The sequence below is a fragment of the Gymnoscopelus braueri genome, assembly GCF_963280865.1.
Source record: "Gymnoscopelus braueri genome assembly, chromosome: 15".
NCBI classification, from domain to species: Eukaryota; Metazoa; Chordata; class Actinopteri; order Myctophiformes; family Myctophidae; genus Gymnoscopelus; species Gymnoscopelus braueri.
In genome coordinates, this window is record NC_137620.1 from 50,813,787 (window position 1) to 50,832,467 (window position 18,681).

General features: G+C 41.2%; 1 protein-coding gene and 1 long non-coding RNA gene across 2 annotated transcripts in view; both read right to left on the minus strand.

The window, feature by feature from the left end:
• The window catches only part of LOC308101624 (NACHT, LRR and PYD domains-containing protein 12-like), an 88,670-nt gene that overhangs the window by 9,008 nt on the left and 60,981 nt on the right, over window positions 1-18,681 (minus strand). The window lies entirely within an intron of this gene.
• On the minus strand, window positions 1,425-4,945 carry LOC308101719. Its single transcript, XR_013934541.1, has 4 exons — window positions 4,878-4,945; window positions 3,358-3,424; window positions 1,929-1,976; window positions 1,425-1,595 (listed from the first exon to the last, which is right to left on the minus strand). It is a non-coding gene; the product is annotated as an uncharacterized lncRNA (long non-coding RNA).

The following is an 18,681-nucleotide window of genomic DNA, read 5'->3' on the forward strand; positions in this document are numbered from 1 at the left end:
CATTTTTGCAAATCTTTGAATGTATGTTTTTACGTCAAATCTTTGCTTTGCCTAGACTTGAGTTTAAATGCATATATATATTTATTCAAAGATTTACGCTTTTTTTTTAATCTTCAAAAAATAGAAGATCTACAAGCTCTTCGAGCGGCACTGAGTTCCGCGCTATGAGCTTGTATATCTGCTATTTTTTTAATAGCCAAAGAAATCTTAAGTGACACAGATGCGTTCCCTGTCTTAATGCGTTAAACAGCAAGAAAAGACAAGTTTTAACAAAATGTTTTGACCAAATAATAACATTGGATTTGCTTCTTCTTCTTCTTGTATCCCTCTCCACCACTTCTACCAGGCGCCTGCTTGAAGTGGTCAGAGATGGCAGCGCTGACCAGGTTTCTCCATTGTCTCTCTGAATGTCTTCTGCAGTCAAAACAATGACAAATAACTCTCAGACTGACAGTAAACATTACAGAGGTTATCTAGTATATGTCAGTCACACATGTACAACGTGAATAAGCAATCAACAAATAACTAGCACTGACAAAGTTATTTTTACCATTGATGACAGATAGAAGGCAGTGCTTTTGAAAGCTCTCTCCTGCTGTCCATGCAAGTAGAAAGGACTCATCAGGCCATTGGTGAAAAGTCTGAAACAAAAAGAAAACGTGAAGCTAAATTGCAAAAAGAAAAACGGCACACTCTGCCAACCTGCAATGAAGACAATTATGTTGATATGAAACAGAAATAATACACTAACACAGTGGAAAGTGATAAATAATACTTCCATTCTTACTTTTCTCCGACATGGGAAACTGAAATAAACAAACCATGTGACAGTCTGCCTGTGATTTAGAATGTGAGGCTATACTTTGGCTGGTGTAGATCTTAATAAACAACATTACTTATTATATTTCGCCGCAGGCTGAAAACTCACCTCTTCAGGAAACACTACCCTTCCTCTCTGCCTGACCTACTTGTTGTTAACTAGTTGTACGAACGCTTGTTTTCTATTGCTGTATTGTTTATTGGATTATTGGATTGTTTATTGGATCTTGTTTAGTCGATTCACTTATTTGTTTTAGCTCATGCTCATTTGATTTAGCTATTTTGTCTCATCTGTTTAAGGAAATAGGTAGCTGATATATTGCACTTTTACCTTAGCGCTAGGTATACTCTTGGTTGCTTGTTTTTGCAGATAATGCACTAAAGACTTCTGGTGATTAGTAGTTTTCGTTCCCTACCTATGTTGAATACACTTATTGTAAGTCGCTTTGGATAAAAGCGTCTGCTAAATGACTGTAATGTAATGTAATGTACTTGTTTTCAAGTTCAACATCATTATCTCTCCCCAATTAAACTTTTGCCAGAGTAAGATGACTTCCAAACTTTATCAAAATGTACCTTTTGGAATCCTGTGACTTGTGTTATAGTCAATTGAAAGGTGGAGTAGAGTCCAGACATTTTCTTGGCCCAGATTACGGCTTCACTGTTGGGGGAGAGAAAACCCCCATTGAAACCCATTTTGCTCACTGCTACAGTCAATTGAAAGTTACCTTGTGTATTTCTGGATCTGATTTGGACCGGTGTGTAGCTTCAATGTTCTGCTGGGTGTGAAAACACATTGAAATTACACCTTCTTACACCATCAAGTCATGTATGATATATGCTGTGCTTTATCCACATTTTCATTGTGGAGTCCTAGTTTGTTCTGTTCAGGAGTAAGGCCCCCACAGTAGATGTACTGTTGTTGAAATACATAATATATTTTAATACATTTTTATTCTAATCTTCCGGCTAAACGTTCTGTTACACTAATTTTTTCTAGAGGACCTAAAGCATAGTAGTAGTAGTCCCAACGATAATACAGGCGGGTAAACAAACAAACAGAAACTGTCAAAATGTATTTAAAATGTTAATCATTCATGTGCAGTCACCTTGTGCAGTTCTTCCTCTTTTACGGCTGACCGGAGTTTTGTCAAGATCTACAGCAGAAAACGAAATGAAGGAATTAGAAAACTCTTAAGGTTTTGTTTTGACATTAATACTGATACAGGCTGTAATTTCCATCTACAATATATATCGTCAGTGTCCAGCCGGGACCAGCTAACTCCATTTTCAGTTTTTTTTTTCATAAATCAACGCTATTGAACCCCCTCTACATCTGTGTAATTTTTTTTTAAATAATAACATATGAAAAGTATTAAAAAAGCGCCTCTGACGAAAACTCCTAACTCCATTGGACCCTCAAACTGTCCGTCAAAAACAAACAACTCCCCCCTCCTCTCAGGCTCTCAGAGAAGCTCTGCTCTGTATGAGGCAGACAGGGAGAAGATTTTTCAATGCTTTTGGGAGAACATAAACTGGGAAGAGAAGAGAATGTATGTGCAAGGTTTGATAGATTTCACCCCAGTAAAGAGGAGAAGGGTGTCTTCACAAAGGTCATCTGCTCGTGTTTTCTTTTTAAATGTTAATGGACAGAGAATGAGTGTGTGCAGGAGTTTGTTTCAAACATCTCCAAGAGCTCAAGGAGATCATGCCAAAAAACTTTCACAGCTTTTATGACAATCTAAAGCACTAAGAAACATCCACCACACACACACGCAACACAACACACAACAGTGTGATAATAAAATGTTGATAGGTATATGATAGGTAAATTCAACCGTGGTTGTTATTGTTAGTGCAGTAGGCTACAGATTTGATAGGCTACAGATTCTATTTTTCATGAATGTATTTTGTATTTATATGCCATTTATTTATTGTTGGTGTGCCATGATTACTTTTGTTAAATACATGATTGAGTATTGAGGCAGAATTGTTTGTTGCACTCAACTGTAGAAGAACAACAGTGGTAACAGTTAGATCCATGGTTGTTTACAATGCATGTTAAAATAAAAGTTGTTTAAGTTAATTCAGCTTGATCTATACTTAGTATATGAGGATGGCGCTCACCATAAATAGCTGATCTCCAAGCTCACAATGCGTTGTGATGTGTTGTGAGCTTTGAGATCCATTGCCAGCTGTTCTTATCAATGATGGACAAAACCTCCTAACTCCACTTGCGCTGGATTTGTGTTTGGACAAAACTCCTAACTCCACTTGAGCTTGATTTGGGTAAAGTGGTGATAATATAATGACACATGCAAGTATCTGATAATATATAAAGTCACAATACCAAGTTTGGTGAGGCAGTATTGCTTTGTTTTAAAAATATAAGGTTTTCTTCATTTTCTGATAAATTGATATTTTGTTTTTCATTTCCTGAACAATTACCATTTTGGATTTAGCTGGTTCCGGCCGAACAGCAGAGATACATATATTTAACATTAGGCTTAAATCAATTAACATAGCATTTAAATTTACCTGGTGTTGAGGTGTGTAGAGGGGCTGTCAAAACTGTCTTAGCTATGGGCACTGGGCAGTGATTCACCTGGGGAGGATAATTAGGCCAGATGTATATTATTGTAATGAACGAATATGACAATACTCCCAAAATAAAAAGGACAAAATAACAAACAAATCTAACAGCACAGCTCCCACCAGCATAGAGTTATCTATAGCTTTAAGCCAGTCATCAGTCACCTGTATCAAAGCAGTAGAAGTAGAGTGACCAGCTCTATAGGCATGTTGAGAATATGTTGCAAGCTTGTTTGAAACAAAACAAGCTTGAATTTGTGAATGCACCAACTTGTCCATGATTTTGCTCAAGAGGTTAAATACTTATAGGTCTAGGTATAACCTAGATATATAGGAATAACCTTAGCCTCCTTCCACATCTTTGGACATAGACCAACATCCAAACATCTATTAATAATATGACAGATAGGAGATGCTATATTCTCAGCACTTTAACACCCATATTATCTAGACCATACTATCATAATAGTCAGGGGATATTAGCAGAAAGATTTCCCATCTTGGAATAAATTCCTTACCAAAAAAAATCTTCACCAATGTGTTTGTAAAGGTGTCTAGTAACACATCTCACAAAGACTGAAATTCAGTTTCCCTAGGAGAATTTTTGACAGCTGCTGAAAGTTGGGGTACCCACCATTTCCCTGCATTTCCATGCAGGGCAAAAAAAATCTAATTTTAATTCTGTTTTAAGTAGCATGTGAGGGGTCAAACTAGGGTGTTTTTATGATTCTGAATCCATTGCAAGCATTTGTTTTGCACCAAAACCACTCCTTGGGCTAAAAACAGCCCAATCTCAATGGGCTTTTTACACAAAAGGTATACCTGGACAAGGATGGCTATGGCCGTTTTTAGCCCAAGGAGTGGTTTTGGTGCAAAACAAATGCTTGCAATGGATTCAGAATCATAAAAACACCCTAGTTTGACCCCTCACATGCTACTTAAAACAGAATTAAAATTAGATTTTTTTTGCCCTGCATGGAAATGCAGGGAAATGGTGGGTACCCCAACTTTCAGCAGCTGTCAAAAATTATCCTAGGGAAACTGAATTTCAGTCTTTGTGAGATGTGTTACTAGACACCTTTACAAACACATTGGTGAAGATTTGTTTTGGTAAGGAATTTATTCCAAGATTGGAAATCTTTCTGCTAATATCCCCTGACTATAAGGAAGAGAGCAGAGTAACTGCTCCACAAATAGTTGCAAGGAGTTGCAGTCATTGTCGTGGAATAGCCAGATAGATATAGATAAAATGTGACAAAAGTCAGCAGTTTGCCACTTCTAGACATCACCTAGATTGAGAGCTGTAAATAAATGTAAATAGGCTACTGATTGATTTAAACAATATATTCAACACATGGCCCAACTCAAGGAAAGGTTAATAATGTTGTCTTACTAGTGATGAGAAATAGCTAGATACATTGTTTTTAAGGCCAGTTACATGTAAAACTCACGGGAAAAAAAATTACCTGTGGTGTTTCATCTGATAGCACCATTATTATTGTTGTTCTTTGTCGGTTTTACTGGTACAGGTCGTTCAAAAAAAGAAAGAAAAAAGAATACATTAATCAAACATTCCACAAGGTTCTGTAAAGTCTTAACTCCAGATTAAACATTACACATATAAACGATTATTTTATTGTTAAAGTATTAAAAATTGTATTTAAACTCAAGTGATTGTACTTCGTTACGGTCCACCAGTAAAAAACATTGAATTGTGTTTGGGCAGAAGCTAGCTGGTAGCTAGTTGGCTAATGCTAACTAGTACTGTACATGACCAACTAACTATGTCAACACAAATAAACATCTCCTTCAAATAATGTATCCTTTAGCACTCACCTATGCAGTGTACTGAGTTCAGAATTAATGTTTTTTGCAATTCTGTTCTTTCTAGTCTCTTCTGTTCAGTTTTCCGCTTGCCTGTAGAACGCGTTGCTGACTTCCGTGTTGTTACAAAACCTCTCCAGGGGTTGCCACGTCTTGTGAGACCGCTAAGCAATGTTGCCAAGTCTCGTGAAAGAAACAAGCAAAACGACCTCCAAACCCAATCTGCGGTTTACTGTAGAAAGTCTAGTGATGCGAGGTTAGCAGTTTACTGCTTGGCTTTCACTCGTTCTTCTGTATTTTATATTAGCCTATCACCATTAGTGCAAACTGCCTTTATTTGTTATATTTATACATATTAAAAATAAATATTTGCATATTATCACCATTATGCAAACTGCATTATTTCGCTGTAATAGTATTGCTAAACATATTAGCATCCTAATATGTACGTTTTCAAAAAAACATGACTAAAAAATTTAATTAATTTAATGATTTAAATATGGTCTAAATCTAAACGTTGATATATAGTTTTGATTTAAACGTCTAGATCAAGGCTAAATCTAAACTATACTGTATATTGATCAATAGTGACAATAGTGAGATATAATAATTTCTGAACCTAATGTTAGCACCCTAAAATAAAGATTTTCAAACAACATGAATAAAAAATAAGTTTAGAAATGGTCTACATTTGAACGTTGATATATAGTTTTGATATAAACGTCTAGATCAAGGCTAAATCTAAACTATACTGTATATTGATCAATGGCTATTAAATTTATTTTGGTCCAATATTTGGAGATCAGTTATGCAACTTACAGTTGTTGTTTTTTATCAATATTTATGGAATAATTGTTTAAATTCAATCGGCTATATTTGGTCTAGATATAGACCGAATCTAGACCATCTAATTTAGGTCTACAAAAAAACCGAACGTCTAAAAAACGACTATGGCTCACTGGGAACACCCCATATTACATTGAACACACATCCATACATTGCTGACACTACTGATTACTGAACTACACACCTCATTCCTTTTGTAAATCATTATTTAAGTTCCTTTTGTTAAATAAACCACTGTTACTTTTAGCACTACCACTGTGTCCTCCTCAATTTGTCATGGCCCACGGGCCAGGTTGTGACAAATTGGGGGCTCGTGCCGCTTTCAAGTAAAAATACTCGGGTTGGCTGTGACTCTGAACAGGTAAAGTAATTTCCTGTATTATTTGAAGCCTAGTTTGGCAAATTAAGTCACAGCATTACTGAGGAGGTGCATGGTAGTGTTTGAGTAATAATTTGTTTTGAATAACAATTTGTTTTGAATAATTTGAGCAATAATTTATTAACAATTTGTTTTGAGTAACAATTTGTTTTGGTTAACAATTTAGGTAATTGGTTTATTTTGGTTAAATGCAATTATTTATTTTGTTTTGTGCTGTCATTTAGTTATCACTAGAGTGATAATTAGGACAGGGGGAACAGGTGTGTCTTGGACAGTCTGAGGGGTGGTGTTCCCCACCCAAATAGGATAGCAGCGTTTCCCCTGTGGGACTCGTTGTGCTTTTGTTTCTTTATTGTATGGTTTGATAGATTCTGTCCCACAAAATATGGGATAGGGTGGTGCCACCGAGATGCTCAGTCGGTAAGGGGGACTCGGGAGGGCCACTGAAGACCAGGGCAAGTTATGGTAGGTTAAGATTTGGTTAGGCAGCTGAGGTAGGGGGAACGCCACTCCTGGAGGCACACCTGTCTCACCTGTCCTATTGTGGCAGAGGGGGGAACATTTGTTCCATTTTGGAATTTTTTGTTTTACTCATTTGAAATCTAACTTTAAAAAAAACCTACATGGTGTATTTGTAAAAGTGTTGATAATAGGTCACATTTTTGTTTTGTTTTTTTGTTTCTTGAACAGTTTGAAATGTCTGACCTTTGAACGAGTAGCCGAGGTGCGTAAATGGCCAGAGTCTGCCCGCACGTTAATGCTGCAATGTGTGTTAACGGGCAGGGCGCAGGAGGCCTATTCATGTCTAAGCCCTAATGACAGTCAGAAGTATGCCGTGGTGAAGGCAGCAGTGTTAAAAGCCTTTGAACTTGTTCCAGAAGCCTATCGCAAACGTTTTCGCACATGGCGGAAAACTGAAAACAAGACTCATCTAGAGTTTGCACGCGATTTGTCATGTTACTTTGCCCGCTGGTGTGCCGCCTTGGATGTTAAGGACTTTGATGGGTTATGTGACCTTATAGTCCTCGAACAATTCAAAAACACTTTGCCTGAACATATTGCCAACTATATCAGTGACCGGAAAGTTGAAACTGCTGCCGAAGCAGCTGCTTTGGCAGATGAACATGTGTTGACACACAAGCGCCCTTATGGGGAGCGTTGCTCCTTTGGCCAGCAACGCGCTGGTAATGACGGTGGCGATGGCGCACGTGTCAAAATGGGCTTTCCTGGTAGTTCAGGCATGGCGGTTGCACCAGAGGCGAAAGCTGAACATGGCACGTGTGAGGAGAAAATATGTAACTTTTGTCATAAAAAAGGGCATTGGAAAAATGACTGCTACGCTCTAAAAGCAAAGACTAAGTCTACCTCTTACCCTGCAAAAGGTGCGGCTATGGCTGTGCCTGCGCTAAGCTTGGGGGAGGTACAGGTTAAAGGGTCATGTCAAAATCTTGAGGTTGATGAATCCTACAGGCCGTTTGTCAGTGAAGGATTTGTGTCACTTGTAGGAATTAACATCAAGGTGCCAGTAAAAATACTGCGTGACACAGCAGCGTTTGATACATTTATTGAAGCGTCAGTGTTACCCTTTACTAGAGAGAGTACTACAGGGTCCTCTATTCCTGTGTTGGGGATGGGTTTAACTGTCCTCCATGTTCCTGTTCACAACGACATGCTGTATTCCGATTTCTTCCATGGTCTGACCGGTGTTGCTGTGCGTCCCGCTTTACCGGAGGCGGATGTACCACCACCTTTAGTAGTAGATTCAGTGCCGTTGGTAAGAAGTCAACCTGATGAAAGTGAAACTGAATTTCCTGAAGTATTCACAGCTTGTGCAGTGACACGTGCTATGATGCGTGCGAAGTCTGAGGAGGGAGATTAGGAGGAGGGGTTGCCATGGTTAATGCTCGCAGCCAGAGAGGTTACGTAGGAAAGCACTGGGTTTATCCCAAATGATTGGTTTTTGGCCATACTGTACGGGGTCCTTTAGCCATTTTGAGTGACCAGTGGAAAGGTGTAGAGGCTCCTCGTAACCTACTAGACTATGTAAATGGTTTTAGGCATCGACTTTATGCAGCTGGAGAACTAGCTAGAGAAAAGTTGGAGTGTGCACAGGGCAAGATGAAAAAAACTTTATGCCAGGCACACAGAGCAGAGAGTTTTCAGTCCTGGTGATCGTGTGTTGGCATTGTTGCCAATCACAGGCTCGCCATTCCAAGCCAAATTCAAAGGTCCTTATACAGTAGTCAAGAAAATTTCTGACTTGAACTATTTGGTTTCAACTCCTCAGCGGAGGAAACCCACCCAACTATGTCATGTTAACTTGTTGAAGCCGTATCATGTTCGTGCGTCACCTGATGCGCAGTCTAATGTTTAGCAAGTAGAGCATCTGTGATCACTTCTCCTCATTCGGTAGAGGATGGGGAAGAAGATGGTTTGCCTGCTGTTGATCCAGCACTGTTACAAGGTCGATTAAAAAACTCTGAGACACTTGATAATCTGAATACCTTGTTAGATCACCTGCCTGAGAAAGATGGAGAAGATTTGATTGAAGTTATCCAGGCTTTCCCATGCCTGTTCAATGACACTCCCAGTCAAACCCATCTGATTGAGCATGATATCGAGGTTGAAGGTGCTCTGCCTATCCGTCAGAGATTTTACAGAGTCAATATTGAGAAACGCAAGCATCTAGATGCTGAGGTCAAGTACATGCTGGACAATGGAATAGCTGTGCCGTCAGCATCGAGCTGGGCGTCACCTTGCCTTCTTGTTCCAAAGGCTGATAACACGTTCAGGTTTTGCACAGATTTTCGAAAAGTAAATGCTGTTACTAAGCCAGATTCATTCCCTCTTCCTCGTATGGAGGACTGCGTAGATGAAATTGGACATGCCAAGTATGTAAGCAAATTTGATCTACTAAAGGGATATTGGCAAGTTCCTTTGTCCAAGCGGGCGCAGGAAATATCAGCATTTATAACGCCAAAAGGTTTGTTTTCGTACAAAGTAATGCCATTCGGTTTGCGGAACGCACCTGCGACATTCCAGCGGCTCATGACACGGGTGCTGGGTGACCTTGAGGGTTGTACTGTGTATTTGGATGATGTGGTGGTTTTCTCCGACTCATGGTCTCAACATGTAGAGCGCATTCGGGCTTTGTTCGGCCGCCTGGTTGGGGCTGGTCTCACGGTGAACCTGGCAAAATGTGAGTTTGCCAGGGCCACCGTGACTTACCTGGGTCGGGTGGTTGGGCAGGGTCAAGTTCGCCCAGTTGTGGCAAAAGTGAGTGCGGTTGCGGAATACCCAGCTCCAACCACTAAAAAACACTACTGTTTCTGCAGTAATTTCTCTACTGTTGTGGCTTCCCTCACTAACCTGTTAAAGTCTAGTGTTGTGTTCATTTGGTCTGACGAATGTCAGCAGGCATTTGAATCTATCAAAGCTCTGTTGTGTACTGCTCCTGTCCTTGCAGCGCCGCGTTTCGATCGCACATTCACTCTACAGGTGGATGCAAGTCACGTGGGTGCTGGTGGTGTTTTATTACAAACAGATGACTTGGGCATTGACAAACCAGTTAGCTTCTTTTCAAGAAAATTTAACTCCTACCAGTTGAATTATTCCACAATCGAGAAGGAGGCCTTAGCTCTGATATGGGCATTGAAACATTTTGATGTCTATGTAGTGTCTGGGGCTGCGCCTGTGGTGGTCTACACTGACCATAACCCACTAACTTTCTTGAATTCATTGCAATGCCCCAACCAGAGGTTAATTCGCTGGTCCCTAATGTTGCAGTCATATTGGCTGGAAATTAGATACATTAAAGGGGTAGAAAATGTTGTAGCAGATGCTACAACATTCCCATCTACTGGTCCTCCTGTTCCTCTCCTCTTAGATGCTCCAGGAATCCATGGTAATCTTGGTTGCTGAGGGGAGGGCTGGGTGAGTTGGTTGTGGACAGGATTGGTTGAACCGTAATTAATTTGGAGGCAAGTGGTGTTAAATTCACAAATATTTTTGTTTAATTATTGATGTACATTTTTGGTTTTCTTGAGTTGATTTAAAATTCAAGTTAATATACTTAAATTGGTGTTAGTTACACTCTCTCGGTCCCTTATGGGCCCTCATTTTGAAGGGGGAGGGTGTCACGGCCCCTTGGCCTGGCTTGCAGGGCCTGTGTGGGTGTATGGTGTACTCCTCTGTGTATCTCTCCCACAGATCTCCTGTAGGTGTCGGCCAACTTGGGGTTCCTAATTAGGTGCATTGGGAGCACCTGGCCAGTGCTCCCTGCAGCCCTATAAAAGAGTGGCTGCCAGCCATTCGAGGTGTCCCTTAACAGATGACAGCACCCTTCTGTTTATTTGTCCTATGATTAAGTTCACACACTTTACAACACCCCACATTACATTGAACACACATCCATACATTGCTGACACTACTGATTACTGAACTACACACCTCATTCCTTTTGTAAAGCATTATTTAAGTTCCTTTTGTTAAATAAACCACTGTGTCCTCCTCAATTTGTCATGGCCCACGGGCCAGGTTGTGAGAACTAACAAATAATCCCTGTGAAAATATAACATTTTATAAAGTAATTTAAACAAACTGCTTTAACAGTCATTCAGATAAGATTGCAGATCTGCCTGCATTGAAAATAGCAGATCTACAAGCTCACAAGTGTCACGCGTTGTGCTTGTGGATCTTCTATTTTCAAAATATACGAGCGCTTTTGCGAGAGCATTTTCCAGGAGTCGGGACTCCAGACCATCTTTTCATGGACAGTGAGGTGTACAAACTTACAGTAGCTTGTCCTATGGTATGGAGTTATGTCATAGAGAGTTATGAAGGCTACAACCTGGCTGGGTTAAGGATATAAACCCGACGCTCCAATCTCTTATTAACGTGGCGGCACAGGATCACTGCAGCCCGCCCGAGTCTCATGGGGAATAGCCTACATGACTGCTTTATTTTAGTGTAACTCGAACGCGCACTGCTCGGTATGGTGTAAATAAATATACAAACGTATTCCATTCATGGCGATGTGATTAGTATCATAATATGTCATTCATGTAGGCTACAAGCCTACGTGACAAAGAGTGTACCGTAACGGATTACATGAATACACAGTTGGGCGCGTGTGTGTGTGTGTGTGTGTGTGTGTGTGTGTGTGTGTGTGTGTGTGTGTGTGTGTGTGTGTGTGTGTGTGTGTGTGTGTGTGTGTGTGCGTGTGCGCGTGCGTGCGTGCGTGTGTGTGAGAGAGTGGCGTGTGCGTGTGTGTGTGTGTCTTGACAGGCAGCGAGGCGAGGCGGCGAAACTCTTTCTTATTGGTTTTCCATGCTTTGTTTGGTCGTATTCTGGTTCTTCATGTCGTAAAATCAGGGCGTTTCGAGAATATTTGAGGGCGTGTTATTTAAATGACACTCGTTTTCAGACATGAGATTTTTCAAGGCTCCGACCCAATGTACGCTAGGATTGGCTGTATAGGATTCGTTGATAAATATGACTTAGACGTTGGTGTACGGCCACATTTATGGACAAATATAAGCCGTTTTTTACGCTCCGTTGATAAATGAGGGCCTACGTGTGGTACTTTTAGATGGATCTTACTGTAACCGCAGCCAGGACTGTTGATAGCAGCCACAGAGCATGGATCACAGACGATATATTATAACTATGATCACAGAGACACAGACGGAGCCAGCTAGCCAATAGCATTAGCCAAAATCTGTGTTGCCAGATCTTGTGAAAGAAACAAGCAATCAGCCAGGTTTATACAAATAAGCCCAGAATAAGCAAATAGGGCAGGTCAGTCAAACTTTATTGTCTAATGTTTTAGAGCAGTGATTCTATAACATTTTCATGCCATGGACCCCTAATATTTACAAGCTACTTTACAGAAAAAAGAAGCCCAAAGTCGCTTAGAATTAACAGATTTGGCAACACTGGACTGCACTCGCAGAGCAGCCAGTGCAGAAACAAACACAACACAAACACACTCGCTCTCCTCCGAAAAAGTTTACCTAATTCAATATTGTTGATTCTGATTCTACTGAAATAGGCCATTAACCAAGAAAACAGAAAATGATAAACGTTATTTTTAATATAAATATATATTTCTTACCGCAAATTCTTTTTAACATGAAATCTGTTATAATTAATAACTAGTGCGTCTCATGGACCCCGCGACGGTGACATGAATGGTTAACTAAATAATATCTTTCTACTCTATCATGCAGAGGTGTCACTTGCCAAAAAAAGAATAAAGTGGCCGTGAGTGAACTGCTTGTGCGGGTTGACCCGCGGGACCTGTGGGTAACGGGTCAGCCCACACATCACTAGCAAGAACTCTCTTTCCATCCAAAGAAAAATTGTTCCACTTCCCCTTTCCCCTGATTTTCTACATTGTAAATTAATTAGAAAACTAGAAAATATATGATTATTATTGGACATTTGCTGGAAAGAATTAATATGTCTTTGTTGTAAGACAATTCCTCTCCGCACTTTTTTTTGGAAATAAAGCGAGTCATGACACCCCGGGCCCTCACCATGGAAATAGAGGTTTGGTTTGTGTATATTGTATCACTGCCAAGGACGACTTTTACCACTTTGTGTTTTTTGGTGTTTCCACTAGATGGCGCTTTTCGCTAACACATGAGTGACCATTTCATCCCCAGATGCACACAGAACCAGGAGATCAGGTGATCCCTTTTACTGCTCCATTCACTTCCTGGTTAACGTATTTGGGGAATAGCCTGTATCTCTCCTCCTGTGTTTACTATGTATTTTTGACGAGACATGCTATTTTCAACGGCCTACAACAAGCAAACGGGGTCGCGATGATATTTTCTTTTTTTTCGTGGAAGCACAGTGAAACCCTCAGTGATTAGCAACCATCAGGGGATCGATGTTTGATATTCATGTTTGATAATATGAACATTTTACAATTTATGTGAACACATGTTAAAGGAGTCCCAAAACATTACTTATTTTCTATCAATTACACACCTCATGAAGCCTTGAATTGAATGAAGGTTTGAATGAAGGTTTTTGTTTTTGTCACATTCCTTAGCCAATATTTTGATGACCGGCGAAGTCATTTTTTGAGTGAACAACTCCTTCAACCACATTAACACTGCCGTCCCTATGGTAATATTTAAAAACTGAAATAAAAAAACAATCTATTTTCTTTTTAATCTTGAAAATTGCGAAAATAGCAGATCTGCAAGGTCACAACGCAGCACATTACGACACGTTGTGAGCCTCTACTACTTTCACAGTTTTTCGTAACAGCCACCAGACTCCAAATCAGCACCAATCATCAATCAGTTGGGCGGAAGACACACCTCAACCTGAAGACACACCTCCAACCTGAAGACACACCTCCAACCTGAAGACACACCTCAACCTGAAGACACACCTCCAACCTGAAGACACACCTCCAACCTGAAGACACACCTCCAACCTTGAGACACACCTCAACCTGAAGACACACCTCCAACCTGAAGACACACCTCCAACCTGAAGCACACCTCCAACCTGAAGACACACCTCCAACCTGAAGACACACCTCCAACCTGAAGACACCTCCAACCTGAAGACACCTCAACCTGAAGACACCTCAACCTGAAGACACACCTCCAACCTGAGCTGGGTCTATTTGGGTCTTATCAGCCTTTTCTTTCGGTGATTCAAAGTTAACGTATGTGCAGCCTATCAGGAGGCTCTGGTAGGCCGTTATCAGCCTTTGGGTGATAAAATGCAGCACAAAACCGCATTCCAGCACCTGCCTGGATTGAATCACGACAGAGACGCGCCGTCGGAAGCGGATTTGACCCACGAGAGGCATCGCCAAGCGAGCTCAGGCAAGTGAGTCTCTGTTCCAAACGTTGTGAAGTCCGATTATGTCTTGACAGACCTTTCTCTGCAGGACACTTTGAGCGATCTGGATGCGTTGGTTTCATTAAAGCTCTGAAAATGAACGAGTGAACGAGTTTGCAGAGGTGGTGACCGGCTTCATAGCAACAATGGTGGATGGTGTAGAACCTAAGGTGAAGGCTTTTCCAAACCAGAAACCATGGATTGTCAAGTCCATCCATGCTGCTCTGAAGGTGCACACTGAAACATATTTACATTTTTATCCCACGATTTTGTAATCGCATTCAACCCACTGCCGAAAGGGTGTGAGGTAAACAGCCTCATCCTAAATGTCGGTAAGACAAAGGAGATGATCGTGGACTTCTGTACACAGAGACAAAGGTCTCACACGCCTCTCCTGATCAACGGAGAGCCAGTGAGAAGAGTGGACAGCTTCAAGTACCTCAGCATGCACATCACGCTGACCTTGAGTATGCACACATAGGCTGCAGCAAAGAAAGTGAGGCAACGCCTGTACCATGTGATTGAGCTGAAAACATTCAAGGTGTCTCAAAAGATCCAAACATCGTTCTACCTCACCTCACTTAGAGATAATGTTTCCAGTGAAAAATGGCAACAAAAGTCATCAAGAAAGTCAACCCAAAAACAAGGTTTTTGGGCACGATCTCCTTGTTGGTCAGTAATTATGCACTGATGACACCAGCTGGAGAACCCATCCAATGTCATGTTGACTGTGCATGCACCTCATGGTACTCTGGAACCTCAAAGGCATTAAAAGCTAAACTTAAGACCTAAAAACAAACTGATCAGGTTACTACTAAACCTCACATCTACGACTCACCAAACCCCTGCTCGTTATGCTAGGGTGGGATGGCTCAGGGTAGAGGACAGAGTACAGCAACTTGCAATGGGCCTGGTCTACAAGATACTCAAGGGACCAATGCTCATGTACCTGTCTGACTACTTCAAGTATTGAGTAACGCCCACAGGCACAACACCAGAGGGAAATCCACTGATCTCATTCCCCCAGATTAGGCACAAACATGGGTATGAATTCATTGTACTTAGAGATGCACCGATTAATCGGCCGCCGATTAAAAAAGCCGGTTTTAGGTCACACCGGCTGGATCGGTGCTCGGCCGGTCACTGTCATATATTCCGATTTTATGCCGGTCAAATTGAAACTGCGTTGGCACTGTGCAGCAACAGCATGATGATCAAAGTCGTGTGAGTCGACTCAGTAAACATTAACAAGAGAAGCCCACAGATGGTGCTGATTACCATTGAAATATAAGGATACATATATTGAATATCTATACAATATGGAATATATAATATTCCATAATGTTGCGCGCAGTTATAGCCTAGTCAATGTAGTGACTGTCTGTATTTCTGTACTGTTGTATTGTGCTTTCTGCTTTTGCAATGTAAACGTATGTTTTCTCATGCCAATAAAGCCCATTGAATTGAATTGAATTGAATTGACTGTCGGTTCGTCAATCACAGGGAATTTAAAGACAGTAAGTGCGTCACCAGGCTTCTCATACGGTCCATGCAAAAGATGTTGTAGACTACAGAAAAAAATACCCTTTAAACATCCCTTTTATTGTAGCCAGTTGCAAAGAAAAATCCCCCCCTGACTCTCGTTGCATATGCTGTTGAAAAGACAACTTTGGCACGGACGGGTGGTGTGTGTGTGTGTGTGTGTGTGTGTGTGTGTGTGTGTGTGTGTGTGTGTGTGTGTGTGTGTGTGTGTGTGTGTGTGTGTGTGTGTTTGTTTGTGTGTGTGTGTATGTGTGGCCCGGGGGTGCATGCGATGCGATGCGTGTGCGCGCACTTCTCTCATACAGACAGTGGCTGGCTGCTCCTCCTACCTGCAGGGTTGCCTCTTATTCCAAATACATTACTAGGCGCCATCTGAAAAGTCCTTAATGCTGTAAACAGCTTCCAACAACAACTCTAAAAGACGTTGTGATGTGATCATGATATCAGCCATCGACACCGCTGGTTTAATTGTGTGCCTACTACAGACGTCTTCTCATCTATCCAGCTGTAGCCTATTAAAGCTCGTTAAGACTCGTCTGAAAGTTTAACAAAGTCCACTGAGCAACAGAGTAGTGTCAGACATTTTTAGTCAGAGGTTAAAACAAGCCAAAACGGGGGGGCCCGGTGGCGCAGTCGGTAGCGCTGTCGCCTCACAGCAAGAAGGTCCTGGGTTCGATTCCCGCCGGGGACGCTGTGGGCGCTGGGGGCGTGTCTTCTCCTCCGCGTCATCAGCGCCCATACCCTAGGTGGGGTTGGCGAAAGGGCCTACTCTGTGTGGAGTTTGCATGTTCTCCCCGTGTCTGCCAGGGTAGTTAATACCCTCACAAAAACATGTAGTAATCCTGGTCACTATACCGCCTCCCCCATGACAGCCGGGGCGCCTGATGGAGGGGAAAGGAACTGGTTGGAATAACGTGTTCCTTCCACGCGCTACGTCCAACCAGGGAAACTCCCCCCTGTCAGGTGACAAGAAGGTCAGTTGGCCCTGGCCTCCCCAGGCTGTGGGGGACTGGTGTAGCGCTGGTGTAGGGCTGGTGTAGCGCCCAGGATCACTTAGGAAATTGGCACCGGGTGAAAAAAAATGGGTTACAAAAATCGCGGGATAAAAATTTAGTATAAAAAAAAACAAGCCAAAACAGTGACATAAGGTGAGCTGAGAGAGATGAAGCAGGGACCCCCTTCTATATTGTATGACATTTTTACTTGGTCTGCTCTTTTTTCCCCTCTACACCTATATACCTCTTTGCCAAAAATAGCAGATCTACAAGCTTGTGAGCTTGTAGATCTGCTATTTTTGGCTTTAGTCCTCCTCAGAAATGGGATGCTAGTGGTTAATGTAAAAAATATCATATCACACAAAGATTTGGCGGCCCCCCCCTGTAGTAACTCTGGGGACCCCCTAGGGGTCCCAGACCCCCTGTTGAAGACCCCTGGACTAGAGTGACATAAGGTAAATTTCTCACCTTGAAAACAATTAAATGCAGACATGTCCTGCTATGTGTCTGAATGGGAAAACCTTATTTATTTATTTTTGCTTTTAGTTCAAATAAGAAAATAATTTAGCATTAAGATAAGATTTTGTTAGTTAAATTTGTTTTAATAAATAATAATTTCAATAACTGATCTCAATATGGACCCATAATAAGTTTTGCCAAAATCATGCAGCTCTATAACAGCGACAGCCATAACAGCAATGGTACAAATAAAAATGATGATATGGCATAAGTGCTCTTTTCCTGGTTTATTATTGGTACTCTGCATTGGCAAATACACAAAATTAAGTACTTACTTAGCCTGAAAAAAATCTAGTTAGAAAATAGAATATCGGTATCGGTAAAACCGGTATCGGCAGGTCAGACATTAAAAAAACCGGAAAACGGTATCGGCCAAGGATTTTGCAATCGTTGCATCTCTAATTGTACTAATATGCCACCAAAATATGGAATGCCCTGCCAACAGCCATCAAAAAGTGTGACTCCCTACCCTCCTTCAAAACCGCCATAAAAGAACACCTGTCTGCAAATTACAACTGGAACTAGACTTCTTATAGCTTGCCAAAATAAATGACCCAATACTGTTTTTCTGTAAGTATACTTTTACTGCTCCTTATTGACGAACTCTTGCATAGTATTGTAAGTCATTATATGTCTTGATGAATTGAATACACAGGACCACAATGGGAACAAGCCCTCAGGGTTTTTGTGATATCCTTTTAGCAATGCTGTGAAAGGTGTGAAGTCAGCTGAACCACAGGGAGCTCTCTACCGTCTCTGCAGGACATTTATGAGAGCAGGTGCTTGAGCAGGACAACAAGGATTATGAAGGACAAACATCATCCTAGCAACAAACTGTTTGTGGTGATTTGAAACGACTGATGCCTTACAGCCAAAGGCTTAAGGCTTTCCTGGCAGCTGTCAGAGCACTAAATGAGGACACAGGCCAAAACTAAAACATAGGAACAAATAATAACTTAATGGAACAGACCAGCAACTCTCATTCTCTGTATATAAATGCCTCCTTTTGCACATTTGATTGAACACTGCCACAATTGGATAGATATTGAATCTTCACATTATACCTGCACCTGCACATGTTATGTTGCTAAAATAAAAGCTAACGTACCTGTCTATAACAAGAGCCTGACCCTAACTCTGTTTACATTACATCCAGTAATATATAAGTATTGTTCATTGTTGTATATTTTGTATTATTATTGTTTATACGTCTTTGTTAGCACAGTTTTGCGGAACAAGTCCCATCAACTCATCAAATCCCATGCTAGTACTTGTATAAGTTAATGGCAAAAA